Source organism: Camelus dromedarius, chromosome 9 (genome assembly GCF_036321535.1).
Source record: "Camelus dromedarius isolate mCamDro1 chromosome 9, mCamDro1.pat, whole genome shotgun sequence".
NCBI lineage: Eukaryota > Metazoa > Chordata > Mammalia > Artiodactyla > Camelidae > Camelus > Camelus dromedarius.
This window is the reverse complement of record NC_087444.1, coordinates 35,305,867-35,330,978: the sequence shown is the minus strand read 5'-3', so window position 1 is coordinate 35,330,978 and position 25,112 is coordinate 35,305,867. Positions and strand designations below refer to the sequence as shown.

Below are 25,112 nucleotides of genomic sequence, written 5' to 3'. Positions count from 1 at the left end.
TAATGGCCCCAAAGTGCAGACAACCCAGACGTCCTTCACCTGATGAAGGAATAAACAAAACTGTGGCATATCCATACAATGGAATAAGACTCACCAAAAACAAGGAATAAACTACAACTGGCCCATGAACGACAGGGGTTTGAACTGTGAAGTTTGACTTATACCCCTATTTTTTTCAGTAATAAATGCTACAGTATTATGCAATCCACTGTTGGTTAAATCTGCAGATGCAGAATCAGGAATAGGAAAAGCTGACTATAACTCACATATGGATTTTCAGCTGGGTGGAGTGTTGGCTTCCCTAACCCCTGCATTGTTCAAGGGTCAACTGTATTGATCCACACAACATATACAACAGTAAGACGGATGACTCTCACATACACTCTGCTAAGTAAAAGAAGGCAGACATAAAAGATTACATATTGCATGATCCCATTTATATTACATTCTGGAAAAGGAAAAACTATATGGGCAAAGATCATATAAGTGGATGCTCAGGGCTGGAGAGGGGAGGAGATGGAGTGGCTGGGGCAGGGGTAGCAGATGACTACAAAGGGCCATGAAATAATTTTTTGGGGGGGGTGGTGGATAGAATCTTCCTTTATCTTGATTATAGTAGTGACTACATGACTATACGTTTGTTAAAACTAACAGGACTGTCCACTAAAAAGGGTGAATTTTCCTGTATGTAAATTATACCTCATTAGACTTGACTTTTAAAATGTGAAAACAACAGAAGAAGGCCTGACCTAGTGCCCCCAAGAAGAAAATAGCTATAGACTCCTTTTTACTGAAGTATTACTAACAACGTGTTTTTCTCTCTAGCATTTTTACTTTTGCACAAAAAGCCTGCAACTTTTGCAGAAAAAGAAGGGTGGCAGTCTATGCATATGTATATTTGTATTTATTTGTATATGTGAAATGACACACAAGAAATTTAACTAACAGTGGTGAGGTGATCGTGGAAGTGGGGTAGCAACTGGGCAGGTGGGGAGCCCAATGGGAGAAAGACTTTTCAGTGTAACTTCTCTGTGTGTGCGGATGTGTGTGTGTATGTGCATAAAGCATTCACATGGTTATAGATGTATATAACTTTATGTAGATTTATATACATGGTATATAATTTTTGAATTATGTGAATGTATTACCTATAAAAACATTAAGTTACACTGAAAATACCCCCATTAGATTACAAAAAAATTTTTTTTAATTTAGAAGAAGGGGAAATGCTTAATCCCTAGGCACGACTCTCCACCAGTGGAATCTGTGACGGGGTGGCATATTCTGTGGCAGCCACATCACATGAGCATCTGCTTTCTCGGCCTTAGCCCCACCCACCCTGCTAATAGACTGAAGGCAACACTTGGCACTTTGAGTAGGTGGGCTCCTGTTCTCAGGAGGCAGCAGAACTGAGAACACCCCCTTTCTCCCTAGATATCTCTCCCATGTGTCTCCCAATGGCAGAAATTTCTTTTAGTCTCTCCCCCCACTATTGGAGTAGGACTTCACCTGCAGATGGTCCCTGAAGGAGTAATTATAGGCCTAAAGTCATACTTTGGTGTAAATGTCTGATACAGACCCTTAGACTCTTTCCCAGGAACGTATTTTGGAGGAGTGCAAGCAGATCACCTATATTTCAGGTGTCTGGGCCATTTCAGGGCACTTGAACTGTAGGGCCATGGAAAGACACAAGTTAATGACTTTTTGGTCTTGTCTGGGGTAGACATAGGTGAGAGCTTTATGAAGGGCCAAGCGGTGGGTTCTGCCATGTTTGGGAGTACCAGCTTCAGAGTCAGGCCTAAATTTGAATCTTGCCTTGGCCTCTTCCTAATGGTGAGCCTTTGACCACCTCAGTTTCCTCATTTTTGAAATGAGAGTGCTGGTAACACTTGTGTTGACTGGTAGCCATGAGGGTGAGAGGGGATAATGTGGGGACCACAGGTGGTGCCCTGAAGGATGTGCCTTAGGTGCTCAGCACCCAGGGGCCCTCCTCAGTCAGCTCTGCCTGGGCCGCCTCAAGGCCACACAAGTGGTTCAGGGGAAAAGGGTGACAGACAGAGAGGAGCAGCGAGGTGGAACAATACCAAGAATGAAAGCAGGGCGGTGGGGCTGACTCACTGGATGACTCATTTCCTTAACCAGGGATTATCTGAGCATCCACGGAGCTGCTTCTCACATCCTCACACTCTCTGTTCCCTTTTTGTGGGGAGGCCCTGGGAGGATCGCCCTGTCCCAAGGGAGAGCAGGGAGCAGAGTGTCAACCCTCCTCTTCACATCCAGGACCAAAGGAGAGGTCAGTGAGCTACACAATCATTTTCCAATCCACCAAGCAACAGTCCCCATACAATGCAACCATTTTAAGAAAGAATAGTTTTGGGCCTGAAATACAGGAGAGATTCAAGTCTCTTTTTGCCCATTTCCAGATTATGAAGGATATCTGCACCCCATAGAACACTCGGAAAGCACAGAAAAGTGTGAAGAAGCTGAAAAAAATCACCCATAATTGTATTATTGAGATTCCATCATGGTGATGAGTTTGGTATTTTTCCATTCTATTTTTTTTCTTCTGTGGTTTTTCACTATATGGTCAAATTTGTATTGTTTATATTTGAAACAGCGCTACTGAAAAGAGCTATGTGAATCATAACTGTGACCCACATACATAATTTTCACTGTTTTGGGAGACTCATTAATGTAAAATGAAAACAAACAGGTAAAATTAATTTTAATAATACATGGTACTTAATCCAACAGATGGAAGATATTACCATTTCATCTGACAATCAATATAAAAATATTAATGAAATATTTTACATTCTTTTTAAGTCTTTGAAATCTTTTTTCCCCCTATATCATAGCACATCTCAATTTGGACTAGCCATATTTCAAGTACAGACTAGCCATATGGGGCTAGTGGCAACTGTACTGGGCAGCACACCTTATGCAATTTCTATCTTGCTTTAGTTTTTACTTAGATTGCATCCTAAGTATTTCCTCATATAAAATATCTTTTGAAAAAAATAACTCTTTTAAGAGTTTAAACAATAAAGGTAATATATTTGTTTCTATTTTGCTCCTCCTCGCTCAGGGATAATTTGGCCATTTGGTACAATTACTTGTAGACTTTCTTCTCAGTAGATATTTATACTGAGCAAAAATTGGACACATACAATATGTTCTGTTTTATAACCACTCTTGTCACTTAATGATACATTGTGAACATGCAAACAGTAATAATGACAATTTTACCTTTGAGCATCCACAGAGAGCCAGGCATGTTCAAACATCTGTTCTCATCTTAGCAGTGGGTGGGAAGAGGGGTTGCATTTCCATCCCTATTTCTCAAAAGGAGAAATGGGGGTCCAGAAAAGGAAAATGATTTTCATTATTGCAAAGCTGGGATTCCACCAGATCTTCTGATTTTATCTCCAAAGCCTTTTGTTTTTACCATATGGTCTCCTTCTGGAAGGAGACAGGCAGAGGATCCAAGATATGCCAAAGAAGCATTTACAAATTAACTTCTGGAGTAGGATTCTCAATAAATTGGACCTGTCTCTACCCATAGGTTTGCCTAACAAGCTCTGAAATCATCCAAGTAAACCCTTTGCCTGCTCTATACACATAGGCTCTCAGGGCTGATGTCTTCTTTGGGACATCCTTCCCCTTTCACATTTCTCCTTCTCTGTAACTTCTGAGAAAGAATCGTGAGAGTTCCTGTAAGTCAGAGTTTCTCTACCTCATCGGTACTGATATTTGGGCCAGATAATTCTTTGTTCTGGAAGGGGAGTATGCAGCTGTTCTGTGCATTATAGGTTGTTTAGCAGCATCTCTGACTTCTGCCCACTGGACGCCGGTAGCACTTCCCTTCAATTTGTGACAGTCAAAAGTGTCTGCAGCCATTGCCACAAGTCCCCTGGTGGGGACCATTACCCCTGTTTGAGAACCAATGCTCTAAGTGTTACCAGATGGAGGAGTCTTTCCTAAACCGGTCATTTTATGCAACCCAGAGGCAAGATAGAATGATTACTTCCTATATAGGCTATTGTCCTCATAAAGATAGGAACCTTTTCTGTCCACCAGTGAGTCTCCAGTATCTGCATTTAATAAGCCCTCAATAAATCTGTGCGCAGTGAAAGACGGCTGGTGATTTTTGTTGCTGTTGTTGTACCTTATATTAGGCTTTTCAAGACTGAGCTAAATGTACCCAATACATGTCCTAGAGGATGGTGCCCTTTACAGATCCTTTTCTCCTGGAGTTCTATGCCTTTCTGATTCTCATATTGAATCTGTTATTTTCCTATGCCAAAGAGAATGATCTTCGCATTTACATCCCTGACTATCACATTACATTTGGATCATGCACATATGTCCTATGCTAGACTGACAAATATTTCTATGAGGCAAAGATAATTTTTAACATTTGCATCATGTGCGATCTTTTGAATATACCCTCATCAACTTTTTTTTCTAACTGGGGGCATTTTGAGTATTTCAATTTTTTTTTCATTTGAAATAACACTGCAGTGAACATCTTTGTCTATATATCTCCGCTGCACACTGTTTAAAATAAAGAATTCAAAAGAACAAACCCCTTCCTGCTCAACACATAGTCTCCTTTGCTGAATTTTACGCCTGGAAACTCCTCTGATTCAGAAAACAAATCTCCAACATTAACTGAACTAATAAAATTCCATTAAATTCAGCTCAAGTTGGCCTCCATCTTTGTGACTATATCTAGAGTATTGGCTTTGTAGACAAACTCATCGTCTGTCACTTCAACTTTTTGAGCTACAATTACTCATCCATTAAATGGGAGTAATAATAGTACCAGCTTCAAAGAGTTTTTTCATGGAATAAATGAGATGATGCATCCAAAGTTCTTGGTACCTATTAAAATAATTTAAAAACTTAAAGTATAGTAAAATGTTAATGATAGAATCTTGGCGGTAGGTATATGTTTTCCCTACATGATTATTTCCGCTTGTCTATATGTTTGATAGTTTTCATAATAAAATGTTGAGAAAGGAAAAACTTCATAAATAAATGTAATGTTAGTTGACATCATGATTGTTTACTAAAGAGAGAATGGTGCAAATCCTAGAGAAAGTCGGGTGCAAGGGAAACACATTATACTGAGTTTGAAATGTGGAGTCTATTCCTTGGGTACCACATGGAATGTATTTAGATCTTCCTTGAGTACAGAAAAGTGTGACCAGAACTTGTGTGAGTGCTGGAAAGGACTGTTGGTTATTTAACCATCTGGTCTCAGAATATAAACCTCAGTGTGGGTATAGCATATGCTGCAGAAGCAGTTTATTTTTTTAAGTTTAGAAGATTAAAATATACATATATATATATGGTTTGTTTGCAAAGTAACTTTGAAATATTTAGAAAAAACACCTGCTTCGGAGTCAAATGCGTCTGAGTTGCAATCTTTTCTCAGCTGCTTAGTAGTTGTGTGACATTTGGGTGAGTCACCTCACCTCTTTGGGTCTCAGTTTCTGCGTCTGTAAAATGGGGATGGTAAGAGTATATTCCTCACAGAGGATGAAGTGGGAGCACATAAAGTTGCTTGATGCTGGGCTTGGCACAGAGCAAAGGTTAATACCAGGGTGGTTTCCTCCTTTCTAAGGGGCATCACTTACACATTGTTTTGCCAGTGTATTTTTCAGAATGCCAATTGGCTAATGTAACTAAAGGTGATTTTCTCTGTTGGGAAGGTCGCACAGGACTCAGGAACTGCCCACAGGCCAGTGTTGAAAAACTCAGCATATTGTTGTTCCGATTTCCTCCTATTCAGAGCCCGTGCACGTGGTGACTGGCTTTATGATTCACTGAGATCCCTCCCAGAAATTTCACTTAAATGTGTGAAATTTCCATTCCTGGCAAGTGGAACACATTGCTTTGGGAAAGAGAGCTGAACATATTTTTTTGTTTTGAATCCTCTGCTATTGGTTAGTATCAGAGGACCCAAAGTGGGGGCCCAACATTGGCAGAATACAAGCTTGATATTACGTGTTATGAAATGCTGTGACCCTGTGTTTCCTGATATTTATAGAGTACACCCCTCTTCCCATTCTTCACCACTGGCAACGTGAAACACATCAAAATTTATACTATTTTCTGCAACAATCATGGCCATGGCCAGCATCGCCATCCTCTTGGCAGAGGAAAGAGGGAAACAGGAGGGCTGATGCTAGTCCATATGGAGACTTCATGTCAAGTAAAAGAGGCCTCCACCCTCCAGGCAGATGCAGCCCCTGCCAGAGTGCATGGTTTATGGAGCACAGAGTGGGCCCCCTCTCCCTTTGAGGTGAGTGCCCTCGTGTAAGGCACAGCCTTGTGGACCCTGAGAACAGCATGGATATGGAGTTAGGTCAAGTCTGCTTTGAATCTAGTCCCCTACATTTACTAGCTGTGACCCTGAGCCAGTTACTTAACCTCTCTGAGCCACACAGTTTCCTCAGTTGATTGTAATGTCAATTTCATACAATTGTTTGAAGGGTTAAATGAGATAGAATATTTAAGAACTGTGTATGTGTGTTTAAATAAACAGAAAAGGCCTAAAGAGAGACACACTGAGCTATTAAAAGTGATTAGAATTTAGGGGGAGATTTACAAGGTTGCTTTTTAGTTGTTTCTTTAAACACTTCTGTTTCTTTTCAATTTGTTTTAATGTACATTTATTACTTAAAAAATAATATTATTGGGGAATTATTTAAAATTTACAGAAGACATACAAAAATAATACTGATGTTCCTCGTACTCTTTACCCCCTTTCCTCTACTGTTAACATCTCATATAACTGTGGAACATTTGTCAAAACTGAGAAACCAGTATTACACATTACTACTGTTAAACTTCAGATTTTATTCAGACTAAACTGGTTCTCCTCTAGTGTCCTTTTTCTGTTCCAGGATCTCACAACCACATTGCATTTAGCTGTATCACTTTTGAAATAGACACACACACACACATACACATCATATTTGGCAACAACAAAAGAATATATGTAAATATATGTATATTTTTTCATCCAAATGTGGGTGAAAGAGGACTTAAAGAGGATTAAGCATGCCTCTATCATAGATAGCTGTGCAACTTTGAACCAGATGCTTCCCCTCTCTGGGCCCTAGTTTTCTCTTCTGTAAAATAAATGGGTAGGGCAAGAGATTGCTGAGTGCCCTCTGTCACAGTCCAGGTAACACTCTTTTTCAGGGGAGAAAAACCTTAGGAAGTTAAAGTAGGTTGCAAAGACACTTTTAAAACACAATTCTCAAAATGTTAAAATAGATGCCTTAGCTCCAAGGAGTCCCTTTTGGCCTCATTAAGGAAAGGAGCAAAGATCTGATCACATCTTCCAACTAGAGACTCCCAACTACTGTGGCCACTGGGGATGGAGGCTTTTGGTGATCTAACAGGTCTTTTCCATTTCTCTCTACTAGGATTTATTTCTGTTGTCAAGGCTCAGAGTAGAGCAGAGGGAGCTCTTGTCCAAATTCTCAGAGATATGAGAAATGGGGTGAATCCTGATTCTCATTTTGCTTTATTATTTATGACCTCCAGATAGCTGGTCTCCATTTTTCACTAGCTGGTTTAGTCTTAAGTTCATGGCAACCTGCCCAAGCAGTGCCAGCTGAGTGAGCTTTAGATAGTAGAAGTTACATCTGACATCCTTTGCCCCAGATCATTGGCATGAACTTATTTATTCAGAATTGTGTCCATGGCAGGCAAGTTCTGTCCACGGTTGGCTAAAAGAGCAGGCAATTTTGTCACATCCTCAGGGAAGCACTCCTCATTTATCCCTTAAAGACCCTATCACAGCACTCTGCATGCTTGCCATCATTTAAATAATTTGTTATAATTTGATTGATGTCTGTCTTTCCCTGTGGTTCTAACCTGGGGCAGTGTTGTCCCACAGGGGACATGTGGCAATGTCTAAAGACATTTTTGTTTGTCACAATTGGGGTGTAGGTACTACTGGTATATAGTGATTAGAGACCAGGGAGGTTGCTATACATCCCACAGTATACAGGATAGCTCCCGAAACAAGGAATCGCTCATCAAAATGTTCATAGCATTGAGAAAACTTGCTGTGGATTTTGAGTTCCACGAAGACAAAGACTTTGTTTCATTCATCACTGACCATAGGCCTCACAAGGGTCTGCGCAGAAAAGGCATTTGGTGTATTTGGTGTATAGCTGATGACTGGCCCTTGTCTAATCTGTTCTCTGAGGCTGGAGTGGCATCACATTGAACCTTGTTTTCCAAGGACTGAACCCAAGCCTTAACATGTAGTAAATAAATGATTCTGAATTAATGAATGAATGAGTGAATCCATCCATCCATCCACCCACCTGCCCATCCACCCACCATCCATCCATTTATGAATGACTTCAAATGGGCCCCTCTTCATGCCAAGAATACTTTGGTAGTTGTCTTTTAACACCAGTTTGGTTTTACCACTACCCCGCCATGTGATCTTATGAATTTGTCATGTATTTTTCTAGATCAGCATTGTCCAGTAGAATTTTCTACAATTATGGAAATGTTAAATATCTGTGCAGTCCAATACAGTAGTCACTAGTCACATGTGGCTACCAAACACTTGAAATGTGGCTAGTGCTATTTTACTTAATTTTACTTAATTTAAAGTTTCATAGACACACATGACTTGCAGTAGACAGCACAGTTCTACTAGACATTTTAGAAGATTTTTATATTCAGCATTATATCATAGATCATATATGTTATACCCATGAATGAATAGTAGCATTGTATGAGTTTTTATATGAATATATTTTTCAGAGTTTCCTGCAACTTGGCTCTTGGTTTCCTTGTGGTTTTTGCATCTGTCTGCTTAGATCTAGCTCATTCCTTTTACTTACTGCATGGTGCTTCATGGTATGACCATTTTATGTTTTACTAGCCATTCTCCCTCTGATGAACATTTTTAGCTGTTTGATTTTTTTTTTTTCTGTTACAAACAATGCTGCAATGAACATCTTTGATTGATTGTCTCAGGCTTTTCTTTGGTTGCTCTCAAGAGTGGGATTGCTGAGTCATAGAGTATGCCTAAGTTTAATTTAATTGGTTCCTGCCAAAATCATGCCCTAATTTTTTCACCTGTTAAATGAGAGGGATTCAGTGATTTCTAAGACTTCTTTTCCCCTGCTCTCAAACATAATCATTCTGAGACAATAGCAGGGAGAGGTAGACTTTAAATTCTTGGCAATGATCCCGTATATACTCTGCTCAGTCAGATGCAGTGGAAACAGATAATATCCAGGGTCATGTGTTCCCCGTTGTTCCCTCTCCAGGTCCCTGGGAAGAGAAAGCTCCATAAAACAACAGATCAGATTTTCTTTTAATCCTCTAAGTAATGAAGTGGATAAAAGTTTCTGACAGTGGAAAACTCCAATTATTCAATTACATTAAAATAAATCTGTCACTAGACTTGGAAACTCAAGCTTTGCTTGCTCAGATAGCTACAAAAGTAAAAAGGTTTCCGTGCTACGCAGTTTTTCTAACTTCCTCCATGTGATTGTGATTTAGAGTCATTTTACCCACTCACACCTGCAGTTACCCAACTGTTAATATCAATGCAATGAATGATAAAACAGTTTGTAAGAGGAACCCTATCTAATTCCAATAAATACCTCATTTCTATGTATTTTGAATGTGTCCATTGTCTTTGGCAGTAACCACAATTCAGGATATCAGAATACGCACATGTGCAGGCAAATATATATTCTATTCCTTAGAAATTAAGGATACAATAGACGTTGACATCTTGTCCATGACTCATGTACTCATGACTCCAGGCTCATGAGAGGGCTTTAACCCACTTATCTGAGTGGGGGATATTATTAGAAAAACACAGGCTTTTCCATCACCTATTTAATTGTAGCTACTCAATACTGGGGATTATATTAATAAGAATGTATATAAAATGCATAATGTAATAGCTCAGTGTTGATTCTATACTAACATTAGCTCCAGATATTAGGAGTACGTCTGTTAAAAACAAAACTTTAGAATGAGACAAAATGATTTGGTGGTTTCCCTCCCATTAGAGATTTGCTTATTACAAAAACTTTGGAAATTCTGGTAGAAAAGCAGAAGGAAGAATGTGAGGATGATCACTATTACTATTTTGGTGGAGTTCCTTCCCATTTTTCTTCAGAAATTCTTTTATATTTTGAGAAGTTTTAAAAATACAGAAAAGTATGAAGAATAACAAAATGAAAACCATACCTATATTCTTAACCATTTATTCAGAAATAACTATTAAGATTTTCTAAATATTTGCTACCAATCTTTGTTTTCTTTCTTTCTTAAAAAAGAACAACAACAACAACAACAACAACAACAACAATAAACTGAAGATAAAGCTAAAGGCTTTGGGGATTTAACTATCATCCCCTTCCATGATGTTGGAATTTTCCCTTTCTATTTGTTGAATATACACAATTATATAATATATATATATATATATATTCAATATCCCTGTATACAGAGATATATACACATATGTATAGAGAGATAAACACATATATTTAATATAAAACAATATATAGTATTCTTTTGAATGGCTTAAAAGAAGCTTATTCCTATTTATAGTTTAAAAATATGTTTGGTGACGTATAATGTTGTTTTGAGGTACTGATACTGATACTATACCCATTGTTCTGCATCTTAACATCCCTCTTGTGGAATGAGAATCCTGAAGGATAGGAAAATAAAACCTCGGTTCTCTCATCTGTAAAATGGGAACAGTAACAGTACCTATCTCAGACAGGATGTGATGATTAATGAGATTTAATGATAATATAAATGTTAAGAATTCACTCTGTGCCTGGCATATGTGCTCCCGGCCATTTCCCTCTGGTACTGAGAGTTCTCCACCTACTTAGTCATGTTCCAATTCCAACTACTAATTATGTGACCTCCAGCCACATAACTGACCCCTTTGAGCCTCACTTTTCTCATATTTATAATGCATATAATAATATATATGAGATATATATATATATATATATATATATATATATATATATATATATATAGTTTGTTGTGTCAATGACATGAGATCATAATGTTCGTTGCATGGGTCTTGGAATATTGTAACCATTAAGGAACTGACAGCTATTATTATTATTACTATCTCCTTATCCTTTAAAACTAAAACTTAACCTTGCTTAAAAGATCTTAATGGCTGAAAATAAATCCATGGAAAAAGTGTTCCATGCTCAAATGAATTTGGAAAACCCTGTCTATTCTAGCCAGCCCTTGATTCACAGTGTATAGCAGGATATTGAAAGTAAAGTCCAAATTAAAAAGTTTTAACCTAATGTTTCTCAAACATATTTGATCACACAAAACTCTTTGTTTCCCTAACATCTGTAAACATCCCAAAGGAATAATGTCCTATGTGTGGAGCACATTTTGAGCATTAGTTTGAAGTATGACTCCCTAGGATTACATGGATGCATCTGAATTGGGGACCTTCTTCCTGTGTCCAGAAAGCTTAATTCACTCAAGAAAGTTTAGCTGCCTACTCCAAAATCTATGATGTAAGAATACTGGCATAAATTAGAATATATGTTGACAACTATGTACTAATTCTCAGATTCCCAGACAGTTCTGAGTACCCTGCAGGTTTCTGGTCCTGTAACAAAGAGCTTTCTTTAGTTATTTTAGAGGCCGATGTCCATTCATATGTTGAACAGAGCTTTGTGACCTAGGAGCAAATCTCTATAATGTGGGATAAAACCCTCCTTACCTAAGGCTTGGGTTTCATGTCTGGGGTCTTTCAAATGTCCTTGAATCCACCATCAACCAAGGCAAAGATAGGCTATGGATAGGGAGGATACATTTGCAGCAAATGTAACCAACAACAGATTTGTATCCAGAATGTATGGAAGACTCTAACAAAAGACAAACAACCCATATGAAAAAATATATATGTATGGCCAAAGGAAACAAATAGAAGAGGACCTTTAATGGTCAATAAATACCTGAAAAGATGTTCAAACTCACTAGTAATAGGAAAATGCAAATTCAAACAATGAGAAACATACATTAGTAAAAGTACAAAACCAAGCATGGATTGACACACTTAAACTTCAGAAGAGTGGTTACTATAGGGAGAGAAAAAGGAGAAAAGGATGGGAAAGGAGACTTCAGTGTTTTGTGTAATGTCTTCTGTCTTTCTAAAACATATAAAGAAATATAGGGAAAAGTTGAATTTGTTAAATCTGGGTGATGATGTTAAATCATGGCATCTATTTCCTATATATTTGAATCATTTCCTATTTTAAAATAAACAAAAGAAAAAACTTTACCTTGATTACACGAATATAAAACTTTATAAGACATTGAAGTATAGTCTTCAATTTCAAGTATTATTTTTATTTCATTTCTTTCATTTATTGATTTTACACTTTGGTCAAGACTTGTCTGAAATAGTTTGTATACTGTAAACCCCAGAGATGTTTGTTGTTGTGGTTTAATTATCCTCTAAAGTCTAGGCATTTAGGCTTTGCTTAATAGTTGTTGCCTTTTTCCTTTTTTAAAAAAACACTGGGCATGGATTTAGATGAACTTAACAATAATAGATGTATCAGTTAGGACTCAATAAGGCTGCAAATGAAACATTATTTCTAACAGGCTTAACATGGAATTTTATTTGGCCATGTATTTGAAAAGCTCTGAGTTACAGAGGAGCTAGTCAGGCTTCAGGTACCAATGGATCCACGGTCTTAAATGATGACATCTATTCCCACTTTCTAGTTTTTCAGTATTACAAATATCTGTCAAACCGTATTAATACCATACCATAACACCACAGAAAAATATCAAAGGATGCTTACAATAAGCATGTTATTGCATAGTTATATACATGAGTGAGAGTTTCTCAGATCTAGGCATAGAATTGCTAGGTTAAGAGTATAGACATTTCCAACTTTCCAACCATCATTACCAAATTTCTACCCAAAATGAGGGGTTTGTATGTTCAGTTTGTTTGTTTTGTTTGTCAATTTATACTACCACCAGTATCAGCAGTATGTGAAAGTTCTCAATTTCCTTTCCTTTTGTCCTGATTACATTTAGAATTTTAAGATCCCTAAATGTCTCTACTCTTCAGCCAGGTAATTAAGATCAATATCAACATCATAAATCATACTGATAGTACATAGCCTTGATATGATGTGATGAAAATGGCACTTTAACTCTGTAACCTTCCTCCAAAAAACCCATCTCCCCACTCTAATGACAAGAAAAACATCAGACAAATTCCAATGGATTAGGATCCTACAAGGTACCTGTCCAGCATTCCTTAAAACTGGATGAAAATCCTGGATGGTCAAGGTCTTAAAAAACAAGCGAAGTCTGAGAAAATGTCATACAGCCAAGAGAAACCAGAGGAGACATGGAGACTTCATGTAAAGTAGTATCCTGGATGGGGGATTGTGGAACCTAAAAAGTGCAAAACTAAGGATATTTGGGTAAACTGTGGGCTTTAATAAATAATGATGTGTTGATTTTGGTGCATTAATGGTAACAAATATACCATACATATAATATGTTAACGATCAGGGAACCTGGACATGAGGTATATGGAAACCCTGTGCTATTTTCTCAAATTTTCTGTAAATCTAACATTCTTTCAAAATATAAGATCTATTAAATTTTCTCTACTCCCAAAAGTATTTGATTGTTGTTTTAATTTTCATCTCTCTAGTTACTGGGGAGAATGAGCATCTTCTCATATGTTTATTGGTCACCCAGGATTCTCTTTGATGAATTTCTTGTTCACAAACTGCCTATTTTAAAAAAATGGGTTATCTGGTTTTTTTGAAAAAATGATTTGTTAGAAAAATACATATATATTCAGCGTATTAGTCTTTTGTTGGGTAATTTGTTAAACGTTTTGTTGTGTTGAGTTGTAAATATCTTCAGTTTGTAAGTATCCTTTGATATTTTCTATGGTACGTTATGGTATGGTATTAATATGGTCTGGCAGATATTTTAAATCTTTGGACTTTTGAGACTTGTTTAGAAATCTTTCCCTTTTCTGACACAAAGATATTCCTTGTTTTCTTCTAGCAATTTTTACATGTTACTTTTACCTTTATATTTTTTAATCCACTTGGAATTTCTTTTTATCTGGTGTATGGTAGGGAATTAATTTATTTTATTTTTTTGTGTAAGTAAATAAATTTTTCCAGCACCATTTATTGAGTTTTTTATCTTTTCGCACTGGCTTATACTGTAATTTCTATTTTGTGCCAAGTTTTCATATGTACTTAAGCTGTTTCTGGGCCATCTGTCCCTTTAATCTATTTATCTATCCCCAAACAAAAGTCAAATTGTTTTTTAAAATATGGCTTTATGATAAATTTTTCTTATCTGATCTGGTAGGTCAAGTTCCCTCCTCCTTATTTTTTTTTCCTTCAAAATTACCATGGCTATTTTTGGTCTATTTATTCTTTCACATGAAATTTAAGATCAGTTTATTAAGAGCCATAAAAAGTCCTTTTGGAATTTTGATTGATATTACAATGAATATATAAACTAACATTATAGACTAATGAAATTATAGACTAACTTTTAGAGTAATATTGAGTACTTGTCTTCACAAAGTATAGTCTCCATTTACCTAAGTCTTCTTTTAGATCCTTCAATAATGTTTTGTAAACTTCTCCTTAAAAGTCTTGCCCATTTTGTGTCTATTTGTTCATGAGTATCTCATCCTTTTTCTCGCTCTTGTTATTACATTTTTTTTATCATTAACAACACTATCGATTTTTGGATGTTGCTTTTACCAGTGAGTTGCTGAATGTTTTTAATGTTTCTCTTGGACTTCCTATGTAGACAACCATTTCAACTACAAATAACAAAGATTTTTCTTTTTTTTTAACTAAGATTTTTCTGTATTATTTTTGAAACTTTATTCCTCTTATTTATTTTTTCTTATTGCTTTGGCTAGGACTTCTAGGACAGTGTTTAATAGTAGCATGGAGAGGAAAGCATCTTTGTCTTGTTTCTTACTTAAATGAAATTTTTCTCATATTTCTGTGATGTTTGCTATAAGTTTGCTGTAGGTTTTTGGTAGATATTTGTGTCCCATTATCTGTTATAATCTTCTTACAGTAGTAGAACCCTAGATTTTTATCTGGTCATGTGCACAATGCATTTCTCAGCCTCCTTTGCAGTTAATAGAAGTGATTATCTCTAAGCTTTGGCTAAGAAGATCTAATTAGAGGTGGTGTATATCCTTAAAGGAGGAATGCTCTTCCCTTTCCTTTTTCTCTTCTTTCTGTTGACTGATATACACTCTTTTCTTTTCAAGTAATTATTTTTTTTGGGGGGGGGGAGGTAATTAGGTCTATTTATTTATTTTTAGAGGAGGTGCTGAGGATTGAACCCAGGACCTTGTGCATGCTATGCACTCTACCACTTGAGCTGAACCCTCCCCCTCTACACTCTTCATAGCTGATCTTTTGATGATCTTGGAGCTGCCATGCTAGCCAGGAATGCCCACATTCACATGAGTAAGAAATAAATTATCTTGTTTGAGCCACTGTTTTTTTGTCATTTGCAGCAAACCTTATCTTAATTAAACTATTATTAGGTTAAGGAAATTCCCTTTTAGGCGCACACAGAGAAAATGCCATGAGAAGATACAGCAAGAAGGCAGCCATCTCAAGCCAGGGAGAAAGGCCTCAGGAGAAACCAGCCCTGCTGACACCTTGATCTTGGACTTTTAGCCTCCAGAACTGTGAGAAAATAAATTTCTATTGTTTAAGCAAAAACAAACAAACAAACAAACAAACACAAAACCCTTTTATTCCTAGCTTGCTTTGAGATTTTGTTTGTTTGTTTGTTTTGGTTTGTTTTAATCACGACTGAATAATGAATGTTACACAATGTTTTTTCTGCATTGATTGAGATGACCTTAATTTTGTCTCTTTTACAGTGTTCTTTCCACCTCACCTATACCATTTATTTATCTGGTGATTTGTTTCTAACCAGGACAGGAAGATTGGTTTTATTATTCTACAACATAGATTAGAATGATACATTTTCTACCTAATTATAAATATTTTGAAAGTTAGATGAGAATAAATTGATTAAGGGACAAAGAACTCTAAGTACTCTCAACCTGGATGAATTTCTTTAAGTTGATTTGCCAATGTAATTATAAATTTTAAAGAAAAAGAAAGAAAAAAAGACAAAAAGGAAAGACTATTCTTTATACATTAAAAAAATTATTTGAAATGATATCTTATGAATAAAGGAAATTTTAAGAAGAAAAATCTATAAAGCCACCATGTAGGTGCAAATATTCTTAAGGTCGCCTGCTATCTTTGTTCATATCTTGTTTTTCAGACTTATCATCATAGTATAGAGATACTATTACATTTTGAGTAATTATTCATTTTTAAAGTTTGGGTCCTTTAAGTTTCCATGTAAGAATAAACTACTGAACAACAACAATAAAAGTTCATAGAGTAAGTGTCCCTTCCCACTTGAGTCATAGAATAAAAGAACTTTTAGAACTGAAGGGAATTCTTTAAATCCTACCTTTTGAAGGCTGATTTAAGTATTTGTTTCTATAAGATAATTACTGGATGATAGGTTTGATAGAGTGCTCTCAAATCATTAAATTCGTATATTTAGGATTACCATTTATGCTGTCTGACCTTTGTGACAAACTCAGTTCTAGTAAAGCTTGAATTTTTCAACACTTCATCAATTACAATAACTATTATTGGTAACATTTGTGCTACAATTTTACAATTTACAAAGTACTTTCTCACAAGTTAGCTCATCTCCCTATAATAACTCTGTGAATGACAAAGGTACTATTATAAACCCATTTTGCAGAGGGGGAGATTGAGGTTTCAGAGTGATTAAGAGATACATTTAATAAGTGGCAGAGTAGAGACTAAAAACAAAATATTCTGCTTTTCCACCAGCACTAGAAGTTTTTGAGCTTCATCAAATCAGATAATGCCAGCCATTTTTCAGATTAGAGTAGAAAAATAATTATTTTTTCATTTTTTTATTGAAGTATAGTCAATTTACAATGTGTCAATTTCTAGTGTGTAGCATAATGTTTCAGTCATACATACACATACATATATTTTTTTCATATTCTTTTTCATTATAGGTTACTATAAGATATTGAATATAGTTCCCTGTGCTATACAGTAGAAACTTGTTTATCTGTTTTATATATATGTTAGTATCTGCAAATCTCAAACTCTCAATTTATCCCTTCCCATTCCCTTCCCCCCCCAGTAACTGTCAGTTTGTTTTCTGTCTGTGAATCTGTTTCTGTGAAAAATAATTAATTAATAGGTGAAACTTTCTCAATTATAAATTTTTCTCTGATGCACTTTTCTTAAATGGATACCTCATGCTTGTCTGTACTAGGTGCTGAAATAGGATGGTTTCTCATGTAGCATGAAGTTACAAGTTTTGTGATTTCAAGTTTCCCTATCAGTATTTCTGCAGTGTTTTGCAGAGAGCTCAGATTTCCAGGTGTTGAGCCACAGGAATACATTTTAAAATCACTGCGTTATACAATGCTGAGAAAGCCCTGGAACCTGCAAGGCAAACAAATTTTAGGTCCCAAAATAATGGTAAAGCGATACTATGGACTTGCTTCACTTTCTCCCATTTCATACATTGTTTCTCATTTTTGCTCATCAAGGTAAAACTTATTGAGGGGTATATCCAAGGGAACTGATTAAGAAAAGACAACAAACGCAGGTTAGCTACAAGGATGTCCATCTCAGTGGTATTTACAAAGATTTTCAAAAAGGAAATAAACTAAGTGACAAAAGTAGGGGATTGGCTAATAAAGTTATATTCTATGGTGAAATACTCTTTGCCATCACACATTATTAAGAACATGTAGTGATGTGTACTAATGCAAACAGTTACATCAAGAAGGCAGGATAAGAGTATATATGGTGTAGCCAATTTTTGTATATATGATACAAAATGTATCCTAGAGTTTTTCTAGGAAGATATATACTAAATGATCTCCTCTATGTGGTTGTTTATGAGTTTTTGACTAATTGTTATTTATTAACTTCTTATTTGTATTTTCAGTTATTAGTTTTGGTTTTTACAATGAACACATATTGCTTTGACATTATAAAACCCCCATGTAACTTATTTTTGATTAAAAAAAAAAAAAACCCACTCAGTTCTTTATAAAGCATTGGTGAACATGTTACCTACTGTGTCCTGTCAATTTAGAGAGCAGAGGAGAAGGAAATGGCTGTGTACAGAATTTAATTTAGACATAAGAAGAATTTCCTGAAGGTAAGACCTTTAATCTGTTAAAATGGTAAGGGGCCTCAGTGAAACAATTAGGTGAAGGGAGGTGGTCAGGGTGCTGACGCCCTAGGCTGAGCTGAATGTACAAAGGTGGAGAGGACTTAAAGGTAGAAAATTGAAGGCTTTCTAAGGCTGGCTCCCTAGGATACAAATTGCCTTGATAATGACTCGGAGATGCAGTCAGTTAACAAGCATGCATTGAGGACAGAGTTCTGAGGAGAGAAAAGAAATAGAAATTCAGATTGCAATTATCCATTCATTCATTTCTCAACCATTATCCATTGCTCACTATAAGCCAGCATTGTGCTAAGTGTTGGGCTCTGTTCTTTATAAGTTTACAATTTAGCTGGAGAGATAAAAGATGAGGATATAAATCATTTGAGAAGTACTGGACACTAGAAGGAAAAACCAGGCAACTTAGTTCAATTAAAAATAGGGATCAGAAGAGTTGAAGTTAGTGAGAATGGGCTTCGTGAAGATTGAAATTTTAAAGTTTAAGAAAGTTTCATGGAACTGATAATAAATGTGAAGGGTTTTTGACTAATAATCTGATATTTCACATGTATCTATGGTCTTTTCATTTATGAGATATAGTTCTACTTCTCCAAAATTTGAGATTTTAAAAAATGTGCTCCCTTTCCACAAAATGTTTAGCACTTTTCCATCAAGAAAGATTTAGTTAAAACAAAATACATAGATTAGAATTAAAGGATTTCAGAGAGGGTGTTTACCTTTGCCATTATGTAGTCTGTGGCAGACTATAATTTGTCTACCCAACACCTTTTCTCCCCCATCTTCCTTACCAATGGACCCCTAACTGTGCTCAGAGATCAATGTACCCATCTAATGTACCTACACATCTCCCAGCCTTCCTTTCATATGGGATGACCATGTGGCACAGTCCTAGCCAATGATATGTAAGTAGAAGCTACTACATAAGTCTTCCAGGGACCAGACTTGTTCCTTTTGCCCTTTACCCTTCCACTCTCCTCTCACCTGGAATGCAGACAGGATGCCTAGAGGTGACAGCCATTGGGCAAGCATGACAACAAGGGACCAAATCTCAAAATCTGGCAGAGAGGAAAGTCTGTTTGCCTGATGGCATCATGGGACTGCGAGACTAGCTCTGAATTGCCTAATCCAGACTCCTTGCATGAGGAAGATAAAACCTCTAAGCCACTGGTGTTTGTTACTAGCAGCCAAACCCAATGACTGCCTGATAAAAAATCTAACCCACTTACCTCACAGAGAAGAGATAAAGATCCAAGAGAATTTTATAAACCTCGGCAGATTGTATTCCAGTTAAGACTTTCTCACTCTGAAGTGACAGAAAACCCAATCCCAAATCCTTTAAGAAGAAGAAAAAAAGGAATTTATCAATTCAGATCATTGAAGACAGGAATGGCTTCCTCCAGAGACTAAAGTGATTTTTTTCAGGTTCTGTTTTTTCTCTCTCTCCATCTCTTGGCAATGCTTCTGCTCCTTCCATTTCAGACAGGCTATTTTCTCTTTGTGGCAAGGTGATGCCAGCAGCTCCAGCCTTACTCCACCCAGGATTAAGTCTAAGGAAAAGCAAAAACTCCTCCCTGGAGGAAAGTCATACTACTCAGGAGAAGTGTGATTGCCTGCTGGATGTTCCAAAAGTGGACATCCTCTGCTTAGTACATGCATAGAACTACAATTTAGAGGACTCCTGGTTCTAAGTCCATTCACTTTCCACTTCATCAAGCAGCCTCTGATAGGTTGAACATAAATAAGTATGTACAACAGCTATGAGAAATACACATCCATCAGATATTTCCTTGGATCATGTGATTACATGCTCCTTCGGTAACTTTTGACTGTGGAGATATTTGAACACTGCAGAAAAAACACCAAGTCTGTCTAGGAGAAATTAGAACCCATGGAGTGCGACATCTAAAGACAGCCCCCAACTCTGAAGATGAAGTTGGGGTGGACTCGCTCATGAGTAGTGATACAGATTACATCTTCTTCCGCTCTGGAGGAAAATCTACTGGAACAACTGTCCAGAGATGTTTCTCTCATGTTTTTCTCTTCCTGAACTTCCTGCCTCTTCATATTTCTCTTGTACCCCAAAAGAGACTTATTTAATAACTACAGAGAGCAGACAACCTGCTTGTTCCTGATGGCCCCAGTTTAGAAAACCAGGGCTAAGCACAGAGTTCCCTCAGCCTATCTTGAACCTGTCTTTTAAATGCTTTTGTCCTTGGTCCACGCCTCCCAGAGTAAACCTTTGGTCCATTATTACCCAAATCTTCCATGAATGGAAGGTTTGCAAACTGATCTTCTTTAAAGACATTGTGACTGCTTTTTATTCCTACAAGCCTTTTTTTTTTCTCTTTTCAGAAGAATTGTTGGTCTTTAGGATTCTTGAAATTCTTCCACATTTAGTTACTATTAAAGTAAGTATGTAAAGACTTAAATGTTAATGTTTAAGTACATTTAGAGTGAAAATTGGGAATGTATGCTCATGTAGATTTGTTTCTTATCAATTTACTCTTTCACTGAATGTCAGCAAATTGTGCTTACTTGGATTTCCTACTGGTAAGAAGTAATTTCTTTTCTGGTTAGAGTTTTTGCTGCTCCCAGGCAACAAAGTATAAAGTTTCTTGGGTAATTCATGTGCAATGGCATTTGCTTCTCTGTTAAATACTTTTTTGATAGGCTAAGCCACTGAACTCCAACAATGAAGAAACTATTGGTGGATGTTTCAAATTTTGCCCATCATCTCCTTTTCTTCACTGATCTCAGGCTTTTCTCTCTCCCTCACTCGACATTTAAGCAGTTTTGAGTCCTTTTGGTTCTTATTCCTTAATACATACCCAAGGCCTTCTTTCCATTTTTTCAGTCTCTACCCTTTAAGGCCTCATTCACTCTTGGCTGTGTTCTCTTTCCAGGCCCTTAGCTGCCAATTTACTCTCCACACCTCTCCCTCTGTTACTTTCTTAAAATACAGCTCTGGGCAGGTCATTTCCCTCCTCAAAAACCTTCAATGGCTCCCCAGTGTCTAGAGGATAAAGAACAAAATCCTCGGTGTCATGTTTAAGGTTTTTCACCTCTGCCCTTTTCTTACTTTTTAAGTTTCTCCTTTCATCCTCTCCATCTCTGTACACTGCATCAAAATTCCTATAGCAATACATGGCTTATGAGAGAGTTTGTTTTATTCTGTCTGGGTGCTAAATTATGCACTCACAATCAATTATAATTTATTTAAGGCAAGGATGTGTTTTAATAATTTTGACTTTCTCAGAGACTGTACAACCAAGTGTTCACAATATAGTAGAGAAAGACCCATGTAATATAATTCACTGATAATTGCTATACCAACATTTTGAACAAAATGCTATGGGAACCCAGAGGGGAGAAAAATTAATATTACTTAGAAGGGTTCAGGATGAATTCACAGATGAACTAATATCTGAGCTGGACTTTGAAGGATAAGTAGGATTTTTGCAGGTGGAGAAACTGAATGAATAAATAAATGAATATTATTTCTAAGCCTCATATTTTATAATTAGATTCCAACACCTGTCGGTAGATCTCTTATGTGTTGCTTCCCACGTTTGGAGCAGTCCACCTTTCCTTATTCAGGTGAAACAAATGCTTCTCAGGTGGAAAATGTTATTTCTAAAGTTCGTCTAGTTTATCCAATAACTTCACCTTAGCCCTTCAACTCTAGGGCTTAGTTGTGGATGACCAATTCAACTATTTTATCATTGCATCCTTAACCTAAGTATTTAGCCATAATCCTCAGCAAACCTGAAAAAAGACACTGTTTCTTTGACCATCCATGGACAAAGTCCAATGAAGCCCAGGTATTTCTTGGAATATTTCTATCAACACATAATAGCTGTGATGCATCACAATGTAAACATTTGTAAAGTCATAACTTTGCCTGGCAACTATCTAGCCTCTTTTAACCACTTTAGGAAACTGGGGTTGGAGTGAAGAGGTATCAGCTGTGGGGGATAGTAAGCAGAGAAGAAAAAGTGATGTGTTAGGTCGTATTCCTTCCCCTTCCCCTCTATCAGCTAAGAAAGCAAAAGGACAATTTATTTCTAGACACCTGTACAGAACTCTAGCTTAGCACCTGTCACAATGTGTGTTTGTTTACAGGTCATCTCCTCCATCAGGCTGAGAGTTGACTTCTCATATTCATCTTTGTAAAATCTTCATGTTTCCTGCATCTAGCATTATTTCTGGAGCCCATTTGTGGAAAGAGGGAAGAGTGGATTTTCTTCCTATACAGGAATAGTTTTTCATCTTTTCTGGGTTATGGATCTTTTTTTCCCCCCAGAAATATTATGAAAGTTAAAGAACTTCTTCCCAAAGAAAAAGATGCATGTAGGTACACACTTGCAAAACTTTGTATACAAATTTAGGGAGATCACAGATGATTTGAAGCAAACCCATGGACCTCAGGTTAAAACTTCATGAAAGAGACAGGGTAATAGGAAATTGTAAAACCATTTCTAATTCATACTCTTGGTCACACTAATATCACAGCTGAGGTGAGGCTACTAGACTTAATAAATATTATAATTAGATAATTAGATGTGGAAAGAGCATCATAGCAAACATAGGTGATGGTATCAAGGCCAGTGGGAATAAGTTCTTGTGCAGTTTGCATAAGTCTAACCTGCCTACTGTTGGGATGGGATGACCTAGAGAAGTTTTCCTTTCTTGGTTTAATAGGCTAAGCAGTTTCTATTTCCCCATTAAAATCTCTCCTCCCTGATTCACCCTTCTTCGAATTCCTCTGGCATTTCTCTCTTTTCTCACTAAGTCCTCTTGATTCAGACTTATTGCAGTGTATCTCAGGACTTGCAATCATTCTAGATCTTGAGAGACTCAATTGGTTTCTATGAGACTTCAAATGAAAACTCTGACTCAGACCAACCAACTCATAAAGTGCTTCATCAAAGTGCATGAGATGCTTGATTTTCAGATTTAGGCACTTTGAAAGAGGTAGGGAGTGAGAATATTCTAAACTCAACAGAAAAACTATCAAAACTAATTTCACCTTCAGAAATATTCCTGGAATATGTTCTAAGGGTGAAAATGAACACATAAACATAATCAAACAAGAATCTGGTTACTATTTCAGTGCAAATGCTGTCACTGCTATTTCCCACCGCTATCAATTCTCCATTATTAAGGAATGCTTTCAAGGTGGGACAAAGATAATTTGCGGTCTAAACTTTTTTTTTTGGTCTATGACTTGAATCTGGAAATTTTCCTTTCAGGTTTTGTGTTTGTTTAGCAGGTTCTCTACAATATACGTGTGACTAAAATTATTTTAACAGCCTTAATTGTACTACGATGACGAAGATTCTGTAGATCCTATGACAGCACATTCCTCTGTATGAGTTTATTTAATTCCTTTTCAGTGGTTGACATTTGAACCTCTTTCATTGAGAGTAGCTCCAGCTACACAATTCATTAAGTGCCTAAACAAGTCCAGGAGGGGTTAAAGAACACACCATCAATATAAAAACTGCCACTATATTGCATAATCTACACAACCTTGTAGTTGAATCTGGGTTCTTGGGAGATTTTAATCAAGTAACTGGGGAATGTGATATAGCAACTGGGAAGTAATATAAAGAAATTCTACTAACTACTAAATCCTCTTTATGTTTTGTTCCATGATCCTATTGTAATTTTCAGTGAGAGGAAATTTCCAAATTTTATATGCTTAAAGTCTTACTTTTTATTGTGTACACAGAAAGTTTAATGAAGATGTATGTTTGGGTGACAGAGTGGTTTTTAAAATAAGACAAGAGACTATTTCAAATATCAAATACAAGGGGGGAAGCAACTGAGACATTAATGACCAGAGAAGGAAATATCATAGGAACTTGAGGTAGCATGTAATTGATTAAAAACGCAATGACCAGATAGTTATTTTTGGTAACCCTAAATATCATGTAGGTCATATTGTATTTTGTGATCAGAACAGAACAAACATTGTTTACTAATGAATTTATTTGTGTTTTTAGTCACTGGAATTTTAAGGACAAAATGAAAATCTGGGTCTTTATGCTATTGCAAAGCATGGCCATTCATTTAAACACTTTTTCAAAAAGCCTGTCTCTGTAAAAGGATGGGAGGTGGGTTTAACCACTGAATTTTCAAATATTCATTTAGATATAATCACTGCTTGATGCAGAGCTTGGTGGGGTGGGGCCTGAGCCCAAAGAATCTTTAGAATTCACAGGTCTAGGTCAAGTCACACTTTGGGGGACCTCTGTTCACTTTGCTCTTAGCTAATCAGGGGAAATCTGATTAACATAAACAATGACACATCCTTACTGGGGGAAAAAAATCACAAAAAGGCAGAGAAGTGTTGAAGGAAAGGGGAAGGAAGAGGCCTTGCCAATTTTCGTCTTGTTAATTAGGGTCAGAACAGCACTGGGGATTTCCTATACCCTAAATTTGTTGAATTATTACATAAGCCTGGGGAAGAGGAATACGCTCAGAGTGATTCACCCAACTTTTTTTTTTAGTATTGGGGTTCTGCCTGGTGCATTGCAACTTCCTCTCCTCACATTATTTATTGACTAATGGAGGGGAGAGGTCTCCAACAGGTGTTTACTCTTACTCAGATTCAAAAGCCTTGGCCTAGCCCTTGGCCTGTTGGGCAATGTGGGGTTTGAATCTTCCTCTCTCAAATGAGTGGGACTCTGACCAGTTTTGAAGGGACTTCCCTTGGGACTTGTTACAAC

The 25,112-nt window shown here is 36.8% G+C and overlaps 1 long non-coding RNA gene across 1 annotated transcript in view; it reads left to right on the top strand.

Annotated features, from left to right (window-relative positions):
* The window catches only part of LOC116154845 (uncharacterized), a 59,605-nt gene extending 43,819 nt beyond the window's left edge, over nt 1-15,786 (top strand). Inside the window, exon 4 of the long non-coding RNA XR_004138885.2 lies at nt 15,662-15,786. This is a non-coding gene — a long non-coding RNA (uncharacterized LOC116154845). The remainder of the gene's footprint in view (nt 1-15,661) is intronic.
* The last annotated feature ends 9,326 nt before the right edge of the window (nt 15,787-25,112 follow it).